Source organism: Neolamprologus multifasciatus, chromosome 18 (assembly GCF_963576455.1).
Source record: "Neolamprologus multifasciatus chromosome 18, fNeoMul1.2, whole genome shotgun sequence".
NCBI lineage: Eukaryota > Metazoa > Chordata > Actinopteri > Cichliformes > Cichlidae > Neolamprologus > Neolamprologus multifasciatus.
Window position 1 is genome coordinate 27,943,310 of NC_140456.1, and position 24,565 is coordinate 27,967,874.

General features: G+C 42.1%; 1 pseudogene; it reads left to right on the forward strand.

The window, feature by feature from the left end:
- The first annotated feature begins 5,563 nt into the window (after positions 1-5,563).
- On the forward strand, positions 5,564-24,565 carry LOC146498225 (caspase-8-like; annotated as a pseudogene).

Here is a 24,565-nt window from a genome sequence, read left to right on the forward strand (position 1 = left end):
TTTCTTTTGGTACCACTTTGAACCTGCCAATTAGTTGTTTTGATCTATCATTCTAAGGGAGTATGCTTAGACAACTTCTAAACTAGGCCTTCATATTTTTTTGATTTTTAACAGTGCACTGAGGTTTTGTTTGGCAATTTTCTCTTTTTCAAGCAGGCCTGCAAGATCAGAATCGAAAGCGCTACACAACATGTTGAACAATCGCAAGTGAGCTTCTCCAAAATTAAAATGGGCTCGGGAGAAGCCACTTATTTGGGACAATCAGAAAACAAGTCCCTGGCAAAAAGGATTTCGCGAGGTAATCCAGTCTAAATTCTTTTTTTTCCTTTTTGAAATGACGTCATTGCTGGCAGTAGAAACTTATTGCGACACAAGAGGTTCTGCTATCAGCAATAAACACGGGGATTGACTGGACTGACAAAACTTGACTGACTTGACACCAATATGCAAGATTGCACCTCCACCCAGAGAGACAAAAGGGTGGATGTATATATGTATGTTTCTTTGTTACAGGAGCAGAAAGGTGACAGCAACATCCTGGGTTGCATGGGCTTTTGAGCCGTGCTGACTTAACCTTTTAATTGCCACTTTCTGTGTCTTTGTGAATTTACCAGGGGTGTTATTCATGACCTTGTATTGTTTACAGTGCAGAGGTCACTGTGAGAAAGTGTGCATACAGACGCGCTGCGCTAACATCTATATCACTTTTTCCACAGCAGAGGGCTAATCATATGATCTAATCACATGATTTACAGCAGGACACACCACTGGCTAATGTTTTTTCTTATGACAGGGCCTGGAGTGAAGCTACTCTAGGGGAGAAGCCCTGAGAATTTTTAAGAGACAGTGCACAACTTTATTGTGCATGTCTAATTGTGTTAAGCTGACAGAGGGCAAAAGAGGGTTTTTCCGGGGAAGTTTTCATTTTTAAATTGCAGGAACCGTGACATGAGGGATATGGAAGGATTGACTGAGGCGCAGACGCAAACTATGACTAGGAGAGAACGCTTCAAGAGGACCACTGAGAAGCAGGGACCATCTGCAGGACAACAGACAAACGACAGTGGGCTTCCAAAGGATTGTCACGAGGAGATTTTGAACAGCAAAATCTTAAAATAAAATGAAAGAGTTTCGTCGTTGACGCTGAGGAAGACAACTAAGGTGTACGACGTGCTCTGCCTTAAATCTACAGCCGCGTTGGAACAGAAATCGAGGGATGGAGAGAGCGTGCCAAGCTCCAAAAGTGACAGCGCAAGGAAGATCAGCGTTGGAATTATGACTCTGTAAATGGCACAGACACCAGGAGCCATGACTGTGACAGAAAATGACCACCTAATGCTGTTTCACTTTGCCATGCAAAGTACTTTGACACTCTGGAGAAGACCTTTCCTCTGTATCATTGGTGTTTCCATTTGCATGTGAGAGCTTAGATTGTGGGGGAGATTAAAGATGAACAAAGGGTTTTGGGAGAACAGTGAAGTGAGGATACACAGTGTGAAACTCCTTTAAGTGTACAATAATGTTGATGTGATATACAGAATGTCAGGAAAGAAATTCTGGTTTTAATGTGATTCTTGATTTTAGAATCAAAGGGTGGGATTGTAGAGGAATTTCTTTCACTAAGGTATTAATCACATTATTTCATTGTTTTAACATGTCTGACACTCATACTTAAGACAAATGGTAGGGGGTGTAGCAAAGATGTTGGGGGGAAAACAGGAACTCCAGAGGACCAGTCTTTTGTCTCTTGAGGACTCTGGGAAGTAGCAAGGGAGTGTGAACCTTAAGGTGTGAAACAGCTGTGTACTGCCTTTTGTTCCTGGAGAAGGTATTTAACTGAGAGGTTGACTTTGGCTCAGTGAGACTCTGCTGACCGTCGGTCCCGCGGCCATGGGGCTCCACAAGCTTGTTTGTATGTTGTGTGCATGAATTAAAGAATGCTAGCTACCGCTCACCGCTCGTCTGCAGGCTTTATTTAAGTGGGAAAACTTCCACAACACCTGATAGGGCGAAGGACACTGTCTCAGCTGAACTATGGACACGCATACACACACACTTACACTGATAAGCACTCACTCATCTCCCCTTCCCTTTCCAACGCCTTCGATGCTTGTTACCTCCTGGGAACACGAGGCGGGTCTGGGCCCGCGCTGGCGAGTCGGCGCAGTGGCAGGATGTCTGCTGTGTTGCCTGGGATTACTCCATCCCCCTACTCCCACCCTGTGGCTTGTTATGTCTTCATAGTGTTGTGCTGTGAACATTCATGTGCTTTTTTTGTGCAGAGGAGTTTTTTTTGTTTCCTGTTCTCGTGCTGTCCTACCATGGAAGCACAGCATGAGTAGGGGTCTCTTTTTTTCCTCTTGTACCTTCCCATTGTGTGTACATTTCAGTGTTTTTTCCACAACTGCCGATCTCCGACTTGTAACCCCCATGTAATGTCTGTGTTATGTGTGTAAGGTCGGGGGGGGGGGGGGGGGGGGGGGGGGTGTCTCATTTCACTGCGGGGTAACCTGTATGTGACAAATAAAATCTGAATCTGAATCTGAAAACACCTGCAAATATTTTCTAAAATGTAGTGGTTTTTTTTGTTTGTTTTTAATTTAAAATATTATACAACAAGACGAAGCTGCAAACGTGAACGCAATTCTTTTTTCTCAACTGAAGCCTTTAATCGAAAAATCAAATAAACAAATTGGCACTCTCTTTTGGCCAGACACGTGACAGCTCTTCTGCTATCATTTTGTTCACATTTAAAATAAAAATGCAGACATAAGTGTACACATTAGTTTTTGAATGCTAGTGAAAAGGGTTTTCTTTTTGTTTGTACTCTCTTGAGAATAATCTTCTCCTCAAAATGCAACATTTGTACTTGCAAAAATTATTTACGTGCGCTTAGAATAGAGGCACAAAAATAACGTCATAGGTTAAAAATGATCTATAAGTCACTTCTAAATGTTAATGTTTGGTTTATTTCGGTGTTTCATTGGTTCCTGACTAAATCGGTTTGGCTGCATAACTGGACCGTTTAATTTAATATTGAAGCCTTACTCTGAGAGCTGTCAATTTTGAATTTCACCCGTCATATCCCCCCGATGTAAAATCTTCTGTTCTTATTTAAACGGCTGACTATGAATTGAATTTAACATTAAAAATATTTTAATACAAGAGGAAACATTTTCACCGGGAGCAAAAATATTATGTTAATAAGTGGACATCCTGAAGATTGTATTTTAAATATTGTTCAGTTCTCTTCCAAACCCCAGCAGCTGTGTGCTGTAAGTTTTGAGTGTCTATTAAAATGAAAATAAAAGCATTCTAACATCTCACCTGTTTGTCTTTATTCAGGCATACATGTGTACTATGTTTATTAATAGAGAGATTAAGCTTGTGTTTCTGTCATGTAGTGGTTTTGCTTAACCGTATGAAGCTCATTAGACATTATGAAACAGATGATATGTAAAAGCGAATTTTGCCAAAGTGCTTAAGATACTTTTTAATTATTTTTTTCTTAAAAAAAATCTACTACATCATGTGCATTTTTTTTCATTTCATGTGTAATTTCCATTGCAAATATTAATCACAGTTACATTAAGAAGGCAACGCAGTAAAAACTCCGGAACGGAGATGTCATCACGTACACTGCCGTCCTCGGGAGGACTCCCGTGTGAATCGACAAAGTTCGGACTGGCGAGAGAATCGAGAAAACTGGCATTATTTGTTGTATTTCGTCACTGGGAGCCTCCAAACATAAAAACTTGAGCCTAAACAGAAACACGTGAAAGGCAGTCCTGCTCGTGTATTCATCACCAGGAGATATTACAGACATGAAAGGCAAAATCGTGTGCCATAGCCAGGGGTTAAAGTGCGCCCGTGTTTTTTATTTATTTATTATTGCAATGGTGGCTGATAATGAAGTCGTCAGCAAAGAACAAGTGACTTTTAACGAACGTAGCACATAAAGATCGTTGAATGTAGTACAGCTTACATGTGTGTTTATCAGTTAGCCATCTTAACTATATTCCTGGACAGCATTATTCTTCGACAGTATTCCACAGTGGTGCAGTTTGGTATGTAGCGCAGTGAGTTTTAGGACTCAGTAATGCAGTGCAACGTTGTTATTGTTAAGTGTGATTCATCAATTAGCTGTCAATCACTTGAGTTGACCTCATTTAAATCGGTAATAAAATATAAATATTATACATATAAGAAACCCCAAAGAATAAATTCGAAACCCAATTGGTTAAGAAAGAACAAGCCCCGCCTTCCCCTGCTTGTTCAGACAGCTAGGATTGTATTTTACACTGACCTAGATCAGTATAAGTATCATACAATGTAAACGAAGCACTGAAACTTGCACATATTTTTATAGATGCATTGAAGCTTTATTTACTGTCAATCTGTGGCTGCGATTAATCACTTTACTGGAAACTTTTTTAAGTAGTAACTCATTACTTCATCACAGAGGCTAATATTTCTGTCCTAAAATCGTTTAAATAGTAACAGCCTTATTGTAATATAAGCTAACCTTTACACGTAACGTTAAACTAGCACCATAAAGACAGTAAAACACGTAATAATATCTACAAATGCATCTTAAAGCTGTTATATTAGCACTCGTTGTCAGTGGCGGAGCGGGGGGGTGGCTTACTGGGCTTAAGCCCGGGTTGTTTTTTCTGAAGCCCGGGGTCTTTTGGAGTGTAATTTTTTCATAGTTAGATGCCTTGCTGACAACTGTATAAAACAAAAACTACACACAATACTCGAAGCACATAGTGCACACTGTGGGAATTTACGACTGTGCATAAATCCCCCCTAATATTGGTATGATCCGAGCTCAGGCACTAAGCGGGGCGGGGACAGCTGCTGCCTGTTGGAGAAACGGAGCGAGGCAGACAGAGGAGAACTGAAGTTCGACCAGGTACCAAAGCAAATCATTCGTACTGTACAAATAATGTAAATATGACGGTGTATCACGAAAGATTGATAACAAACTGATCACTTGACCCATATTACGTTACTTGCTCTTCAAGTGAATCAACAAATGGCGAAATGAAAAGCCGAACAACAACAATGCTGTTTCTTTAGAGAGTCTTAGCTTACGTGTGTTTATTTCTTATTTTCAGTTGTTTCCCTCCACGGCTAAATAAATCGATTTCAGTAATGCACTGATATACAAGAATGGACATAAGGGGCTTCTTTCAAAGAAAAAACTCTGGTAGTATTTTATATATTGTGCTTTGTATGTTGTTCAGTATATTAGAAGAGGAACTTCAATACACAGCAGTATAGTCACAGTTTAAACCAGATATTTATATACACTTTACGGAAAACACAAGAACATTTTTTTACTGTACAACATCAAGTTAGAGTAAACTTGTTTTGTTTTGGATAAATAAATATTGAAATATCTTTTGAATGAGTTAAATGTCAGAATAAAGAGAGACAGAGCTGTCTTTTTTTTATCACTTTCATCAAATTTAGGAGTACATGTACACTAAGTTTATTGTTAATTGATAAGAAAACTGCAGACAATTCCATTCTGAGCTGAAGAAGCTTCTGATAGGTTAGCAGAGTCCATGTGAGTAAATTGGAGACACACCTGTGGATGCATATAAGGCAAAACACAGAGCCTGTTTCTTTAAAATGGGAAAATCAAGAGATGTCAACCAAAACACCTGGAAAAGAATTGTGGAGCTCCATAAGTGTGGCTCAGTTTTGAATACAATTTGGTGCCATTTGCAATTAAGAAATACAGACAGTTTCTCTCTTTACTCTTAAAGTTAACAAATATGTTTTTTATATTTATCAATCTAAAAAAAATAAACATTTAGTCTGATTTGATGTTACAATTAAAAAAGTGTTTTTATCTGAAGAGTTTGTAAATATCTGGTTTCAACTGTATATTTGATGATTGTCAGCACAAAGAGGGAGAGAGAGAGGAACAGAGAGGGAGAGAGAGGAGAATGAGGACAGAACAGAGATGGAACAAGAGCAGGTGAGACACACATGTTAGTCAAATGGTTGTTTACCAAAAGTATCACCGTATCATAGGTACTCATGTATCTCCCCATATGGAAAAGAAATAGTAAAAACTTATATGATTTACTCATGAAAGTGGCCACTTTCTCATTACTTTCATATATTGTTTTAGTAAGAATCCAAAACATACAAGTTTCATTATATAATTCTTCAAGGGATCTTATATCTGTTTTCACTCTTGTATGCTTTTCATACAAGTTTCACACAAAACAGATACAAACTTTATAAGATTTATATATATCTTTTCCATATGGGTCATACCTAGTGTTTCTTTTTAGGTGTGTTATTTTTCAAATTCTATATTTATTAAGTTCTGCAGGCTTGTTTGCACAACAAGGCTAAATAATTATAGAAACTTTTCTCAATCTAAATAGTGGACTTTGGTAGAATTAAAAAATTAGTGTAGTGCAGGTCTATGATGATTTTTAGTGCTACTGTCATCTAGTTCTGATTCTTGTTCTGTCTTGGTTAAGTCCTCAGTAGTCCTGATTTTGAACTCTTGTAGTCCAGTTTTAATTCCGGATCAGTTCTGGGTCTGGTTGAATTGGGGTTTAGTCCCTGTGTCTTGATACAGCCCTGATTTTGTTCTGCCTCGCTGCTTAATTAAAAAAACTAGTTTAAGGTGTCCTGCATATGTGATATATTTTTTTCCTATATGAAGTCATTCTTTTTTGAACAAAACTCAAAACAGAGCCTATTAATCTTTCAGTCATTTCTGCCCCCCCCCCCCCCCCCCCCCCCCCCAAAAAAAAACAAAAAAAACCCCACATGCATACTACCCTTTAGGGCTAAGCCCCGGGTGTTTCAAATGTCTGGCTCCGCCTCTGCTCGTTGTATTACTAACATAACCACATTCACTGTAACGGCGGATATGTAGAGCTAGCTCATATTCACGTAATATAACGTTTGTGGTTTTATTTTGGTAACTTCCTGCATGACCGGAAGTGAACGATGTAACGGTAACCAACTTGATGTACAAAAAAGACGGAAGAAAACGGAAACTAATGCTAACGGAGAAAAGGAAGAGAAAAACATGGTTAAATTGTACAAAATTAATGGTTCTAGATACAGTTGACAGGGGAACAAGGTTTGTAATGTATATGACTTAATTTGAGCAATCTGAAATGCATAATATGTATTATATAGTTTAATGGTTAACGGTTAACGGTTAGACCAGCATAATGAGCGGTTAAAATGGTGTTACATAAATAACATGGTAATTGTTTTATTTGTTTGTCTAGCTCTTACGTTGGTTCGTTGTCTGATACACGGCAAGGAATAATAAAGGTCATTCAACAACCATCAGTTCTGGCCTTCTCAGTTCGACTGGATGCTATATTAACATTATTGACACTCGCTGACTTTCCATAGTCGTTGATAAGCGAAGCAGACTCTGACCCTGCGTCGCATATTTGATGAGGAGTGAGAACGTGTTGCAATGTATATATGTAGGTGTGGTTTGGCTCTAGAAGAAATGTGAGGCCCTTTCTCAATTCTCAAGTACGCCGCCGAGAACGCACGGGAGTACGGACTCGCGATTTGTACAATTGGAACACCAGCGTACTTGATGACGTCACAGGTCCGGAGTTTTTACTGCCGTCCCCTCATAATTTAACTGTGAGTAATATGTTATGAAGCTTAACTTTAATCACAGCCAAACCGGTTTACTCAGGAACAAATAAAACACTGAAATAAACCAAACATTAACATTTAGAAGTGATCTAAGTGACTTATATATCATGTTTAACCTCAGTAGTGAAATCTCTATTAATAAAAATAGTGTACATGTACATACGTGTACATACCTTAATAAAAACAAGCAGGTGAGATGTTAGAACGCTTTTATTTTTATTTTAGTGGACACTCAATACAATAGACAGCTACTGGGGTTTGTTTAACCTGAGTAGTCAAAGGAGCTTGCAAAGAAAAGCGTCTGGACTTCTTTAAGTTACTTGAAGACGTTTCACCTCTCATCCGAGAAGCTTCTTCAGTTCTAAGGTCAAATGGTGGAGAGTCCCAGATATAAACCTAGTGGGAGTATCCCCCCACACAGGGACAAAAGGATCCCCTGATGATCCTCTAATCGCCTGAGCCAAGGTGTGGAACTGGGTGTGGGTCCCAATCAGCCAGAGTTTCGGGTGAGTTCATTGTGAAACCTGGCCCCACCTTATCATGCGAATTCCTGAGGTCAGATGGCCCAGGATGTGAGTGGGTGTTAAGGCGTCTGGGAAGGCACTTCCCAAGCGCATGGCACAACACAGAAGAGCCACCTCCACAGGACAAGACTCAGCTGTCCATCTGCATCTTAAGGATAAAGGACACTCTTTTGAGGATGCCAATGTTCACATTTTGGACAGAGAGGACAGATGGTTTGAAAGAGGAGTGAAAGAAGCCATCTATGTCCACTGTGAGCGACCATCTTTGAACAGAGGCGGTGGTTTACGACACCAACTCTCTGCCATCTATAATCCAGTTTTGAGATCCCTTCCCTGAAGAAGCTTCTCGGATGAGAGGTGAAACGTCTTCAAGTAACTTAAAGAAGTCCAGACGCTTTTCTTTGCAAGCTCCTTTGACCACGATGACCTGGATGACTGAGAACCTTCACAGACATTTAACCTGAGTAGCGAAAAGACCGCGGGGGGGGGGTGAAAACGATGTGCCGGGAGTCCGCTGTTCTCGCCGGCTGTAATAATCCTCGGCCTTTGCTGTGTCCCAATTCAGGGTCTTCACGCTTGAAGTACGCATTTCAAGTGCGATTATGTCACCGCCACGCGACGACGGCTGTCCCAATTCAAAGTGTACTATATATATATATATATATATATATATATATCATAATAATCTGGAAATAATATAATATTGGCCATATTATATTTACATTACCACAGTGAGATGATTTTAGTCTCATGAACAACATTAGCTAATTGTTATTTACTAACTACTCTTCAAATGACTGTTCAGTACAGAAATGAAGCCCAACAATCATGTTTTACAGTCCCGTGGCCTCAGCCTCAGATACTCAACTAATCAAAGTGATGTCATGACAAAACATTTTTCTCCTTCATTTCTGTCAAACAATGCTGTATGTAACGTTTCTCGCGGTTAGTATCATGGTTGCTAGGCAACCTGAACAGCGCAACGAAGGGCTAGACCGTCCCATTTCACAAGCCTCTCACTTCCGCACTTCTCGTACTCATAGTACGCGCCGTACGTAGTACGCGTAGTGCACGTACTTCAAGCGTCCAGACCCTGAATTGGGACACAGCGCCTGTGTTTCACTTGTGATTACACTTCAGCGGAAGTATCAACAGTGCATGCATTAACCTGGACGTGGACAACAGCAGAGGTGGGCAGTAAAGACAGATATTTTGTTACTGTGCTAAGTACAGTTTTAAATTTACATCTACTTCACTTGAGTAGTTTTTTTCCTTTTCATTTTCAAAACAGGCTCGTTACTTTCGGTTTGACGTTTTTGAATGGAGTCATTACTTCGTCGCTGCGAGAAACACATGAAAGGCAGTCCTGCTCGTGTATTAATCACCAGATGTGATATAAAAAGAGATTAAAGAGGCAAACACATGTGCCATAGTTAGGGGTTTAAATGGGCCTTTTTATTTATTTATCATTAGCAAGGAACAAGTGACTTTTAATGAACGCAGCTCATAAACTTTATGGACAGGATTATACTTCTACTTTTTAATGACACCACCCTCTACTGGTGCAGTTTGATATATAACATTACAGGAGGCAACAATTATTAGTATTACTTGTGGCTGGAACGACTTCGGGTGTCCATAAGTTATGTTTGCGGTACTTCATCATCTAGCTAACCCCACTGACGACCAGCGAGCATAAAGGGAGTGAGGTTTTTTTTTTGGAGTGTCAGGTAATTTCAAATGCAACATTTCTATCAGCTCAACAAACATCAGCAAACACACAAACTGTCTGTGTGCAGTTTCTTTTCAGTGTTGCTAGCTAAAGGCCCAGCTGAGAAGAAGGAGAGACCAGTTTTCAAATGAAACAAGTACCGTTTACTTTCTAGGGTACGTGTTATGGAGGGACTAAGTAGGGGTAGGTTTTGATTATTGATTTTCCAATTAAAATCGATTCTAGATTGAGTAACACGATATCGATTCATTCAAATCCTGAATCCTGATTTTTAAATATAACTTTATTTTGCCCAAAACGCCAGAATTTCAGGTTAAACCTCACAAAATTTCAATAAACACCAAACAGCTAAAACAGTAAATGAGAGCAGGCACACGAATTCTGCACAAAAACGTGAGATCAGTGAGATGTCGGCTTTCTCACTCGACAGCATGTCGGCGACGCCGTCGGGGATGAAGACCGAGAGCTCACAGATTCTGACGCGTAGGCGCGTCCGCGCTTTGTGTTTACGCCCTTTTGGCTCTAGATTTTAAAGAAGCGGGTTTTGTCTCTCTCCAACCAAAACTGACTGAACCAGCAGCAAAAGAAGATCCACATTTTGCTTCACATAAACATCGTCCTCTCTTACTTTTGCTGTTTTGCTACCACCACGATAAAATTACACTTCAAGTACATCTCTCTCTCTCACTCTCCCTCTGTACTTTAAGAACACTTTCCCATCTAAAAATCTCTGTTTTCTGCATTGTTCGTTTGCTTATTACACACCGTCATGAACAGGCCGTTGTTGATTTTTGTTTTTAATTTAACTGACTTCCAACAAGAAAGTCTCATTTCGGCTGTTCAAGACAGAAGAAATTTAAACTGTTTTAATGTGAAATTGCAAAAAGCTTAGCTGTGTCTCTAAACCTGTGTAACTTTGCTCTGCTTCACTTCAGCAGCGTCAGGTGTTGTTTATATGTTGATTCATGGTTTTCTTTAGTTTTCGTTCTACTGCAGAATATTTTTAAGTTTGTTATCTGCTATAAAATCACAGGCCAGGAAAATCTCTTTCATGTTTTTGTGTTTTATCCTCAGTTACTTTCACACAAAGGCATCTGCTGTGATGCTTAAACCTCTGATGAAGTCTCACAACTGTCAGCTTTCTTTTTATAGATATGAAAATATGGATATGTACTGATAAATGATCAGAATTATAATATTTATGACTTTCTGAGGCAAAATTTCCCCGATTCAAATCGAATCCATCCATCCATCCATCTTCATCCGCTTTATCCGGGGCCGGGTCGCGGGGGCAGCAGCCTAAGCAAAGAGGCCCAGACCTCCCTCTCCCCAGCCACCTCCTCCAGCTCATCCGGGGGAACACCAAGGCGTTCCCAGGCCAGCCGAGAGATATAATCTCTCCAGCGGGTCCTGGGTCTGCCCCGGGGCCTCCTCCCGGTGGGACATGCCTGGAACACCTCACCCAGGAGGCGCCCAGGGGGCATCCTTACCAGATGCCCAAACCACCTCAGCTGGCTCCTTTCGATGTGGAGCAGCAGCGGCTCTACTCTGAGCCCCTCCCGGATGGCCGAACTTCTCACCCTATCTCTAAGGGAGATGCCAGCCACCCTTCGGAGGAAGCTCATTTCCGCCGCTTGTATCCGCGATCTCGTCCTTTCGGTCACTACCCACAGCTCGTGGCCATAGGTGAGGGTAGGGACGTAGATCGACCGGTAAATTGAGAGCTTCGCTTTTACACTCAGCTCCCTCTTCACCACGACGGACCGGTGCAGCATCTGCATTACTGCAGCTGCAGCCCCAATCCGTCTGTCGATCTCCGGCTCCCTTCTCCCATCACTCGCGAACAAGACCCCGAGATACTTGAACTCCTCCACTTGGGGCAGGACCTCATCCCCGACCCGGAGTGGGCACTCCACTCTTTTCCGGCTGAGAACCATGGCCTCAGATTTGGAGGTGCTGATCCTCATTCCCGCTGCGTCACACTCGGCTGCGAACCGCTCCAGTGCGAGCTGGAGGCCCTCACCCGATGAAGCCAACAGAACCACATCATCCGCAAAGATCAGAGATGAGATCCTGAGGCCACCAAAGCGAAAGCCCTCCGCCACTTGGCTGCGCCTAGAAATCCTGTCCATAAAAATTATGAACAGAACCGGTGACAAAGGGCAGCCCTGGCGGAGCCCATCACCCACCGGGAACGAGTCCGACTTATTGCCGGCAATGCGAACCAAGCTCTTGCAACGGTTGTATAGGGATCGAATGGCCCGTAGCAATGGGCCAGACACCCCATACTCCCGCAACACCTCCCACAGGACACCCCGAGGGACACGGTCGAATGCCTTCTCCAAGTCCACAAAACACATGTAGACTGGTTGGGCAAACTCCCATGCACCCTCAAGTATCCTCGAGAGGATGAAGAGCTGGTCCAGTGTTCCGCGACCAGGACGAAAACCGCATTGTTCCTCCTGCATCAGAGGTTCGACTAGCGGACGAACTCTCCTTTCCAGCACCCTGGCATAGACTTTCCCAGGGAGGCTGAGGAGTGTGATCCCCCTGTAGTTGGAACACACCCTCCGGTCCCCCTTCTTAAAGATGGGGACCACCACCCCGGTCTGCCAATCCACGGGTACTGCCCCTGATCTCCACGCAACATTGCAGAGGCGTGTCAGCCAGGACAGCCCTACAACGTCCAGAGCCTTCAGGAACTCGGGGCGGACCTCATCAACACCAGGGGCTCTGCCACCAAGGAGTTGTTTAACTGCCTCAGTGACCTCGCCCCCAGAAATTGGCGGGTCATTCCCCTCATCCCCAGACTCTGCTTCCTCCTTGGAAGACGCGTCAGTGGGATTAAGGAGGTCCTCGAAGTATTCCTTCCACCGCCTGACAATTTTCTCAGTCGACGTCAGCAGCGCTCCGCCAGCACTATACACAGTGCAGGTAGAGCACCGCTTTCCCCTCCTGAGACGCCTGACGGTTTGCCAGAACCTCTTCGAGGCAGTCCGAAAGTCTTTTTCCATGGCCTCTCCGAACTCCTCCCACACCCGAGTTTTTGCTTCAGTCACTGCCCGAGCCGCATTCCGCTTGGCCTGTCGATACCTGTCGGCTGCCTCCGGAGTCCCACAGGCTAACCAAGCCCGATAGGACTCCTTCTTCAGCCTGGTGGCTCCCTTCACCTCTGGTGTCCACCATTTGGTTCGGGGATTACCACCACAGCAGGCACCAACCACCTTGCGGCCGCAGCTCAATGCAGCAGCTTCGGCAATGGAGGCGCTGAACATGGTCCATTCGGACTCGATGTCCCCCGCCTCCCTCGGAATGCTGTTGAAGCTCTGCCGGAGGTGTGCGTTGAAGATCTCGCGGACTGGGGCCTCTGCTAGTCGTTCCCAGCACACCCTCACTACGCGTTTAGGTGCACCAGGTCTGTCCAGCGTCCTCCCCCGCCACCTGATCCAACTCACCACCAGGTGGTGATCAGTTGACAGCTCAGCCCCTCTCTTTACCCGAGTGTCCAGAACATATGGTCGCAGGTCTGGTGATACGATTACAAAATCGATCATCGACCTGCGGCCTAGAGCGTCCTGGTGCCACGTGCACTTATGGACACTCTTATGTTCGAACAAGGTTTTCGTTATGGCCAAACTGTGATTAGCACAGAAGTCCAATAACAAAGCACCGCTCGGGTTCAGATCAGGGAGGCCGTTCCTCCCAATCACGCCCCTCCAGGTCTCGCTGTCGTTACCCACGTGAGCATTGAAGTCTCCCAGCAGGACAACAGAGTCTCCAGGTGGAGCACCTTCCAGCACCCCCCCCAGGGACTCTAAGAAGGCTGGGTACTCCGAACCGCCACTCGGCGCATAAGCGCAGATGACAGTCAGGACCCGTTCCCCGACCCTAAGGCGCAGGGAACAAACCCTCTCGTCCACCGGGAAAAACCCCAACGTACCGGCAGCAAGCCGAGGGGATATTAGAATACCCACCCCAGCCCGCCGCCTCTCACCAGGGGCAACTCCAGACTGAGACAGAGTCCAGCCCCTCTCCAGGAGACTGGTTCCAGAGCCCAAGCCGTGCGTAGAGGTGAGCCCGACTATATCTAGCCGGTACCTCTCAACCTCACGCACTAACTCAGGCTCCTTCCCCACCAGAGAGGTGACATTCCATGTCCCTATTGCCAGTCTTGGCAGCCGGGGGTCAGTCCGCCAGGGCCTCCGCTCCTGGCCGCCACCCGACACACAATGCACCCGACCCCTATGGCGCCTCCTGCGGGTGGTGGGCCTGCGGGAGGATGGGCCCATGTCTCCTCTTCGGGCTGTGGACTAAGGCCCGGCCACCAGACGCTCGCCCTCGGGCACCCTCCCCGGGCCTGGCTCAGGGGCGGGGCCCCGGTAACCCTATCCCGGGCAGGGTAAACTGTTCCCTCTGTGTTTTTTTCATAGGGGTCTTCTGAATCGCTCTTTGTCTGGTCCCTCACCCAGGACCAATTTGCCATGGGAGACCCTACCAGGGGGCAAAAGCCCCCAGACAACATAGCCCCTGGGATCCCTGGGACACACAAACCCCTCCACCACGATAAGGTTGCGATTCACGGAGGAGTCAAATCGAATCGATTCTAGAAATCAGTGACGATACCCAGCCCTAGGACTAAGGTGCAAGTACCCCTTATGTGCATTTTGCAGGCAATTACATGGTAGCACCCGCAGCTAAGGCACAAGTAGCCTGTAATTATGTGTAATTTCTGTAATAAGTCAGTTTTTTGCAGGATTCTATAAAATAATTACACTGTTAGATCCCAAGTACCCTGTGATTACGTGTAATTTCATGTATACGTGTTGTGCCAAAAGTGACGTGAGTTATTTAGTTGATGATATTTTCCTCTAACCCAGGGGTCTCAAACTAGCCACCCGTATATTGACGTGAAAAAAAATATGATGGAGTTTGGCCCTTGAAGTTTTTTTTGTTAGAGAGGATTTGTTTGTTGTTGTGTGCAATGTTAAAACAAGTTCTTTAAAAAGCAAAAAATAATTAAATTATTTAATGAGCCGCCATGTGTGTGGCCAGAACATTTAAGTTTGAGACCCCTGCTCTAACCCATTCACAACTGGTCTAGTTATGGGAAATAAAACTGGTTATAAATACCAAGGCTGTAAACACGTTTATTCCTACTATAGTGTTTGACATTTTAACATTCTGTCTGTGAGGACTGAGTTACATTTGCAATTACCAGCCAAAATGGCAAAACAATGTTTTGTTCAAAAACAAAAATAAACAAATATCTTCAATGAAATCCTCTGATCACACTTTTCTGCTGTCACACAGAGTCACCTTCTGCTCATCCACTTGAATAAGTGCCTTTTGTTCCAGCCTGTTAAGATCATTTAGGAAACAAGCCTGTATTAACTGGTGATAGTTACAGCTTGACTCATGCAGGTGCCTGCTAGGGAAATGATCTACTTCGTGGTAGGTCTGGATGTGTGCTTTATAGAATGGGGACAAACGTGCAGATGGGGAAATGCAGCCTGAGGAAATATATCCCCTTTTACATTTGGGTAGGATGGAGAAAACCAGGGTGACTTCTGAGAGGTTATTAGTTATTCTCTCAAATATTATCTTTGAAAAAGGAAAAAAAACAACAAAAACAAACAAAAAAATCCTCATAAACTTGATTGTAGGACAGAGTAGTTATACACTACAGGTCCAGCCTGCTTCCTCTTTGATAGGTACTGATGGTGCACAAAACAGCTATATAAGCAAAATATATTTGTTATCAGTAGTATTATTATTTTGTCTGTCACTTAACATTTTAGACAGAGAAGATCTGAATTATTTGGTTAACGGACTGTTATACATTTCATACAGCTACATTTTGAATGGAAATTACAACCATGTCTGAGTTTTCATTATTACGGCATCAACATTTATGTCTAAACAAATTTTTCCCAACAAGTTGTTGTAATACACATTTTAGGCTAAGTAGTCTTCCACAGGGCACACATGAAATTATCATTCAGGCACAATCACGTTTCTTGCAAAATGATCGCTTTGTTTCCAGCCATTATTAATTACTGCAGCAAGTACAGTAGCTTACAGAAGAATGAAAGTATTTGCTTTGAGGAGTTGTATATTCTTTTGCAGAACATAATGCAATGAAGCAGGGCCGCTGAATCATCTGTGCGCACACTCTCAAGGACACCAAAAGAGGTAACATGCAATAACTATTACATTTAAAATGAAGACTTTGTAAGTTAACAAAACCTGTGTGCTGCTGTTAGTTACAGTTGTGATATTTAAACTGTGTAAATGTCTGTAATGCAGACTCAGCATGTCTGCCAAAGACATTGTGAGGAGAAATAAAACAGCCATCCAAACGATTCTGTCTGGAGACTACAGGCTGATCCTCAACAAAGTTTATGAGAAGGAGCTGATCACTGAACAGGAGTACAACAACCTCAAAAGTATCAGCGGAAAAGATGTGGAGGGACATGTTGTTGAGCTCGTGATTAAGATCATGAGTAAAGGAGACGATACCTGCGGAGCTTTTCTGAACCTCCTGCAAACTGATGAAAACATTAAAAGTACTTTCCCTCAACTGAATGACACCCTGTTTGTACCTAAGCCTGACCAAGCTTCTTTACTTCAGCAAGGTAATTACACACACAGAGAAATGTTGTGTCTGAGATCATATTCTAGTTGGATGTGTAACTCTGTTTCTCTCTATGTTCTGTCACAAGACGGCTCCAGTCAAATGGAGGTGAGGTCCTACTTCTGGAAAGGCAGAGCAGCTCAAATAAGTTACAACATTTGTGTCAGAGAGATAATGTGCTGTTTAATCAATTTCCTTCACATAATATTGCAAGCTGTATGACATAGGGTCATCTCAAAGACTGTTGCTACATTCATATAGCCTATGGTACTTAGTGTTTGTATCTATCAGTCCATCCAGGCCTGTGCTGGTGGGAGCAGGTCTGTGATACAAAGCTTGTACTCAACTCTAGAAGACGAGCTGGACTCTACTGAGGTGGCAGCACTTTGCTTCCTGTGTCGTGATGTTTTTAGTAGAAGTCATCTGAAAGGGGTCAGTGCTGCATGTTCTATACTGTTATCCTTCCACTTGTTTTACTGACATGTTTATGGATGCGTCACTTGTAGGACTGACAGTATGATAGATTGCTTAGATATGTTCATATTCACTGATAGACTTTCTAATGACCCCCCCCCCCCCCCCCCACCCCACAGATCACTAATATCAAAGACCTGTTCTCAAGCTTAGAGGAAAAAGGTCTCCTGCAGAACAATTGTTTCCTTTCTCAGCTTCTCTCAACTATTGATCGAGTAGACCTCGTCAGGTCCCTGGGCATAGATAGCAAACGATCAAAGGACACAGATGGGAGTCCTGTTCTGTCACAGTACAGGTGAACGCAGTCCCACATTGACTTTAATATGACAGCATGCATATAGTAATAATTAGTACTTAAATGCTATCAGTTTGAATTACAAAATCTTTTGCCTGTTTGGCTTTCTCTCCACATTTTTATTTTTTCTTCTTTTTTCCCCACTGTTAGGGTGATGCTGTACAAAATATGTGATGCTATGAATAACGACAATATCGCAATCATGAAGTTTCTACTGAGATCAAAGCTGCTGAAAAGCACACTGGATCAATGCAAAGTGAGATAACATTTGCACACCTTTCCAGCTATTTAAAAATCAACTCACCATATCTACATCTACAGGATGTAGTCATTAAGAAACAACTGCATCTGGGCTTCAGATTTTAAATCCTGTGGTGATTTTCTTTTTAACAAAACATTTATTTCTCAATAAATGAACATCAGTACATCACAAGAAGAAAAAAAATTGTCACAGAAACACAGGGCTGAAATATAATTGACCATATATAACAAAACACACTCTTTTCTTAAAGCACCACTGAGAAGAAAAATCAGTTAAATTATTTGTCAATGGATACAATGGAAATTCAGTTTTAACCTCCTAAGATCCGAAATCTTTCATGGCATGAAATTTTTAATTTCTCTTTGCTATTTGAGCTGATTGGGAACAGATGAATGTAAAAACAAAGAATTTACAGATTTTTATTTTTTTCCTGATTTTTGTTTCTGAGAAAAGTGAGATCCACATATTGGGACATTTTAAATTTAAAAGAACAGTGGCAGTATAATGTCCTCGTGTGGATATCAGGCCCTCGTAGAACTTGTCGACATCTATATTTAACCAGCTAAATGAAAGTTGTATCAACCCTTTTCCCTGCAATATTATTAATCTTAATTTTTCTTCTTTTATATATAGAAAGTTTTGCTTGACCCACCACAAAATTTAACAGCTTCCATCATAACCAGCCTCTTTTTTGTATAGCTGGCGCCAAACAGAAATGCCAATGAAGACAAAGCCTCTCCACATTTTTCAAAGACATGTGTTAACATAATGAACAGTGGTTCATTTCTATGTTTCTCTTGATCATAGACTGGATGTAAAAAAATAAACAAAACATATATAAAGCTAACTTCTGGATCTGAAATGTGAAAGCATTTAAGAAGTGCTTTAAACATATTATTCTAAGTGCATCCATCCCTAAATCTAAACTAAAAACTGAAGGTCACAGAGAATTTCAGTCTATGATCTGTGCACCCAGCTGACTTGTTTTATTACAGAGCTGAAGATTTGTGTCTTTAAACTGGCATTTGAGCAGCATTTTGCTGTGAAGCAGTTGATAGATTTATAGTGTAGCTGCAGAGCCTCTGTGAACTAAAACCATCTTTGCTGTTAATTCCAGACAGTGCTGGAGGTGATTGCTGAGATGGAAAAGAAAGATTTAATATCAGACACAAATGTCAGTGTGTTGCATGAAATACTCCAAGAGATTGATCCTGAGCTGGCAATGATTGTAGAGAACTACGTTCAAGGTATGAGAGACATTTTTCACTTTACCACAGAAAAACATTTAGATGTAAACAGTGTGTTTCTGTGAACATCATCAAATGATTGTACTCGTTACAGGAGTCCCCCAGCAGCAGCAGATGTTACCTCCTCATGTCAGTATTGACAAGTGTATCTGTCTGTGTGTTTCTGAACATTTAATTCTGTGCGTCAGTTTGCTGATCACTGTGATGTTTATTCCCACAAAGGTTTTTTGACACAAATGAATCCCATCTTCCTCTGTCTGTAACTGAAACTCAGTGCAGTTGTAAGTATCTCTGTTCAGAAAAATTTGTAATTATTTTTTAGGAATTCCTACAGTCACTCTGGTTTTTATTATTTTGTCATAATAAAACTGGGCATGTAAATATATTGTTCTTTTGTCTCTAAGGCAGAGGAGAGATTATTTACACTGATGCACGATCACAGCCCACCTCTCTTCCTGATCAGGTAGTTCGTTCAGACTTTTATGCTTTCATTCATTCTTTTGTCGGAACACTAAAATTTATATTAATGTAAAAACATAATAATTCACATTTGCTTTGTTTGTGTCCTGTAGTCAGAATACTACACTTTGACTCATAAGTCTCATGGTTTATGTGTGATCATCAGTAATGAGACCTTCACTACTGAAACATGTCTATGTCATCGAAGGGGAACTCAGAAGGATGCAGGTAGAGTTCTTACCTTCAAACCATATCATGATCCGATTTATGTATGACTGTTTTAACTAGAAGCACTGAGACCTGCACCAGTTACTGCACATACAGATCAGATATTCTTTGGTTTTGTAATCTACTGCTATACCTTCATTTGTTTCTTTTCTATGTGGCACAGATGCTCTGAACACAGTGTTCACAAGCTTAGGCTTTAAAGTGCTGATACACAACAACCTGACTGCAGCACAAATACGAAATGAATTAAGAATGTACAGCAAGAAGAATTTTGTGAATGATAATGCCTTGGTAAGTAGATTCATACATCTTTGGAATTGTATCCTCAACCACCATTCTATATTCTTAATTTATTTTATAAATCCCTGGATTTGCATGTCCCAGTGATCCCAGAGGCTATGTTGCCAAGGACTTTTTGTAACCTGGTAAGGTTTTGCATGGCAAATTGGCCCTGGGTGAGGGACCAGACAGAGCAATTCAAAAACCCCTATAAGCAGAATATCCAGGGCACAGTTTCCCAGCATAGGGTTACCGGGATCTACCCAGGAGCCAGGCCTGGGGAGGGTGCCCAACAGTGAGTGTCTGGTGGGCAGGCCTTAGTCTATGTGGGCTGGCTGGGACAGCCCGAAAAAGGGACATGGGCCCACCCTCCTGTAGGCCCAACACCCACAGGAGGTGCCATAGGGGTCAGGTGTATTGTGTGCTGGTTGGCAGCCAGGGGCGGAAACCCTGGTGGACAGACCCTTGGCTACCGAGACTAGCGAATAGGATATGGAATATATTGCGTGAAGTCGAGATGTACCGGCTAGATCAGGCTCTGGAACCAGTCTCCTGGAGAGTTGCTGCACTCTGTCTCAGTCTGGTGTTGGTGTAAACCGATCACCACCTGGTGGTGATTCTGACCAGGTGGTGGGAGAGGAGGCTGGATAGACCTGGCAAGCCTAAACATATAGTGAGGGTGCACTGGGAACACCTGGCAGAGGCCACGGTCCGGCTGAGCTTCGACCCATCCCAAGGGAGACTGGGGACATTAAGTCCGAATGGACCACCTCCATTGCTGAAGCTGCTGCACTGAGCTGTAGCTTAAAGGTGGTTAGGGCCTTTTGTGGTGGTAACACCTGAACCAGATGTTAAGACACTAGAGGTTAAGAGAACCATCAGTCCAAGACTGATGGTTCTCTTAAAGCTGTAGCGCCCAGATTACTTACAGCTACTTCGGTGCAACTGATATAAGATGCTGTAAGCTGAAGACAGCTTCAACCGTCTGTTTGCTGAAAAATAGTAACGCAACCGCACCGCATTTTTTTGTTAGTAATGGTAACGGCGTTGTAACGATAGAAATAGTAATTAGTCAGATTACTTATTACTGAAAAAAGTAACGCTGTTAGTAACGCAGTTATTCCCATCACTGGTAATATGCATTTTATATATGGTTAGAAAGTTTCACACAGTTTTTTCATTTTAAATAATCACATTTTTACATGTTTAAATTTACACAAAATTTCAGAAATCTGCACTGTCATCAGTGTTGGGAAGGTTACTTTTAAAATGTGTTCCACTACAGATTACAGAATACATGCCCCAAAATCTATTTTGCAATGTATTTTATTACTCAGTGAGAGTAATGTATTCTGAACACTTTGGATTACTTAATATACTGTCATGCTTTTTACAACTTCATGAATGTACTATTGCTGTGTGATTTATTACTATTACTGAAGGTTACTCACCATACCAATACCAACTAGATTTTTTAAATCTTAATATAAAATGAGTAACAGTAGGGTGGACATTAGGTAATGTTGCACCTTTTGCAGTGATCTCATATAGAAAGCTACTCCTGTATCAGTAATACGTTTTCTTTTTGTCTCCTTTCTGAACTGCACATGATTATTTGCAGCTAGCAGGTTGTTAATGCAGCCTTCATTAATAGTAATAAATCACACAGCAGTAGTACATCAAAGATACTGAATTGGATATAACCCAGGTAGCTACCACAACTTAAACAAAGCAGTTGCAGTAGGCTAATGTTAGTTTTGAAAAAAAGATTTACTTCCAGCTGAGAGCAGCTTGTTTGCTGGCAAACAGTTTGGATTGCATGGTCAGATTTTGCTCATCCCTTTGTTCTTTAAATGTGAAGTGGTGTCCGATTTTCCAAGTAAGAAATGCATTCCTGTCCATGCACTGCTGGCTCTGGCTCCACTGTGTAAATGACACCATCAGCATTAACAGGACGCTTACATTAGACCAGAGGTCTCAAACTTAAATGAGCTGTGGGCCACTGCTGGCACTGTCATCTCATTGGAGGGCCACTTCAGTGTTCAAGTAGTAGAAAAATACACAAATAAACAAAAAAACACAAAATACTTCTGAAAATGTAGTGTTTTGTTTGTTTGTTTGTTTTTATTTCAAATATTGCATAATAAGACAAAACTGCAAACGTGAACCCAATTTTTTCACAGTCTTAACTGAAGCTTTTTATTGAACTACCAAATAAACAAATTGGTACTCTCTTTTGGCCAAACATGTGGCAGCACTTCTGCTGTCATTTTGCTCGTATTTAACAAAATAAAAATGCAGACACAAGTGTACACATTAGTTTTTGGTTGCTAGTGAAAATTGTTTTATTTATTTATTTTGTACTCTCTTATACCTCGGCCAGGTCCGCGGCTCCGAACCATAGTAAAGGGACCTCTGGCTAATATGTTGGGTTCCGTGTCGGGCTCATAGCTGGGAACTAGCTTTACTGTCTGGGTCAAATTTGCTAGCGAGAGACAGAGAGAGGCATTGAAAGGCTGATCCAATGGAAATGATTGTTTTGGAGGCGGCAAACACAGTGTGCAGTCGAGTCATGACCTCTTACAACTGGACTCGTCAGGCACTCTGCACTGGCTGCAGTGGTTATTATTATATTTACATGCTTACATCTCCCGTTTCTAGTCGATAGCAACTCATACTTTTTGACTTTCCTTTTTCTCTCTTCCTCGTGCTCACAAACACACATAACACCAGGGGCAGTCCCACACATTCTCCCTGCAACACGAACTACACTGCCCATTAGGCTACATTCTTTAGGGCTATGCCTGTAACACTCTGCTCATATTGCCTTCATATTAAATAATTTTTTGCATATTAATCTTTAAAAAATATTTCTTCATGTCATTATGCGGGCCGCAAGATTGAGACCCAGGCATTAGAGCCTCTTATTGCACATTGGATTTCCACCGGCGTGGAATTACCAAAAAATAAAGAGGGGATAGCTTACAATATGAAACAGGAAAAGACCACCGTGTTATCCATCTGTTTTTACAAAGTAACTGTATTCTGATTATTACCTTTTTAAATGGTAACTTTAACGGAAAACAGTTACACTTCTTTTGTATTTTAAATATGTAATGCCGGTACATGTATGCAGTACTCCCCAACACTGACTGTCATGAACAAATTTTTCACCAAAAAATTTAAACCTAATTTTTCATGATTTATTTGGTTAACAGATTACTCAAGTAATCAATGAAATAATCGATAGATTAGTTGATTACAAAAATAATTGATAGCTGCATCCCTAACTCATTGCATACGTCAGGCTAGGGTTGGGTCCAGGGCAACTGTCAGTTGTGAATTAGTTAATTTGGTATCATTTACCAACATTCATACTACCTTTATACTGATCAGAGGTTGATAAGCAGCCCTGATAGTTCATGTAACATCTGCCTATATACTGCACAATGTCCTTCTTCTTCACTTAATCCTTGCTTTTGGCTTCGTTCACTTCCCCTTCTTCATTTCTAAAGTCAACCTTCAGAGTACCATTTAAATCTACCTAGCTACATTCCCCCCCTGACACCACCTTGCAGTATCCTCTCTCTTTACGATTCTGCATAAGATGTAGTTTGATGTAGTTCACCTTTGTGAACCTTTCTCCACTCTTATAATTCACTTCTACCTTCTTCTTAAAGTATGTGGTCACCACAGCTATTTTTATCCTTTTCACAAAATCCACTACCATGTGTCCTTTTGCATTTTTTGTTCTTAACACCACATCTATTCAATATGCCTCTGATTTAAGGTGGTATGCGTGCTTTCGCATGGAGAAAAGGGGTGTGTCTTTGGCACAGACGGGGAAAAGGTGTTTCTGAAAGATCTGATGCTCCCCTTTACAAGTGGAAGAGTCCCTACCTTGTCAGGGAAGCCCAAACTCTTCTTCATTGAAGCAAGTCAGGGTGATGAATACCAGAAAGGATACTATCCCTGCAGCAGAGAGGACGAGAACCAAAACAAAGGAGCACTGCAATCAGACGCCTCAGTCCCTGATAAGGCAGTGCTAGTGCCTGAACTAGCAGACTTTCTGATCGGCATGGCCACATTGCAGGACTTCGGATCATTTCGAAACACAGTCACGGGATCTATCTACATCCAGGAGCTGTGCAAGCAGCTGACAATAGCAGCAAGAAGGTGAGTTGAAGTGATTAGTTTCTTTATGGCAGACCATACTACTCTCATATGGGAAGGTCATAGTGCAGTAGTTTCCAACAAAGTAGAATTTTTTTAATGTAATTTCTGTTACATACAGTTCGGTCCATAGAATTATGGACAAAGACACAAATGTAGTAGTTTTTCCTCTGTAGAGCGCCTCAATACATTTTCACACAATCAGACCTTGTGCTTTCATTCAAGGGGTTTTACAAAAAGCACAGTCTTAACTGTTTTAAAATTACACCCATTTTTTGAGGCTGAAAAGTCATCAGGGAAGACAAATCAAATGCATCAAATCTCTGTACATTTCTGTCTTCCTGCTTTTGGTGCTTTCAAACATGGTGTTGGCATGAGCTGCGTGTTTTGTTAAAATGATCCAAGATGTATCCTTTTTGTTTCACGTGTGTTCCTTCCAGACAGGAGATGGATGATATCCTCACTGTCCTGACACGTGTGAACAGGGAGGTCAGCAAAGGAGAGTATTTATCCCACAAACAAATGCCACAGCCCAACTACACTCTCACCAAGAAGCTCGTCCTCAAATTTGTATGACCCGACTGTGA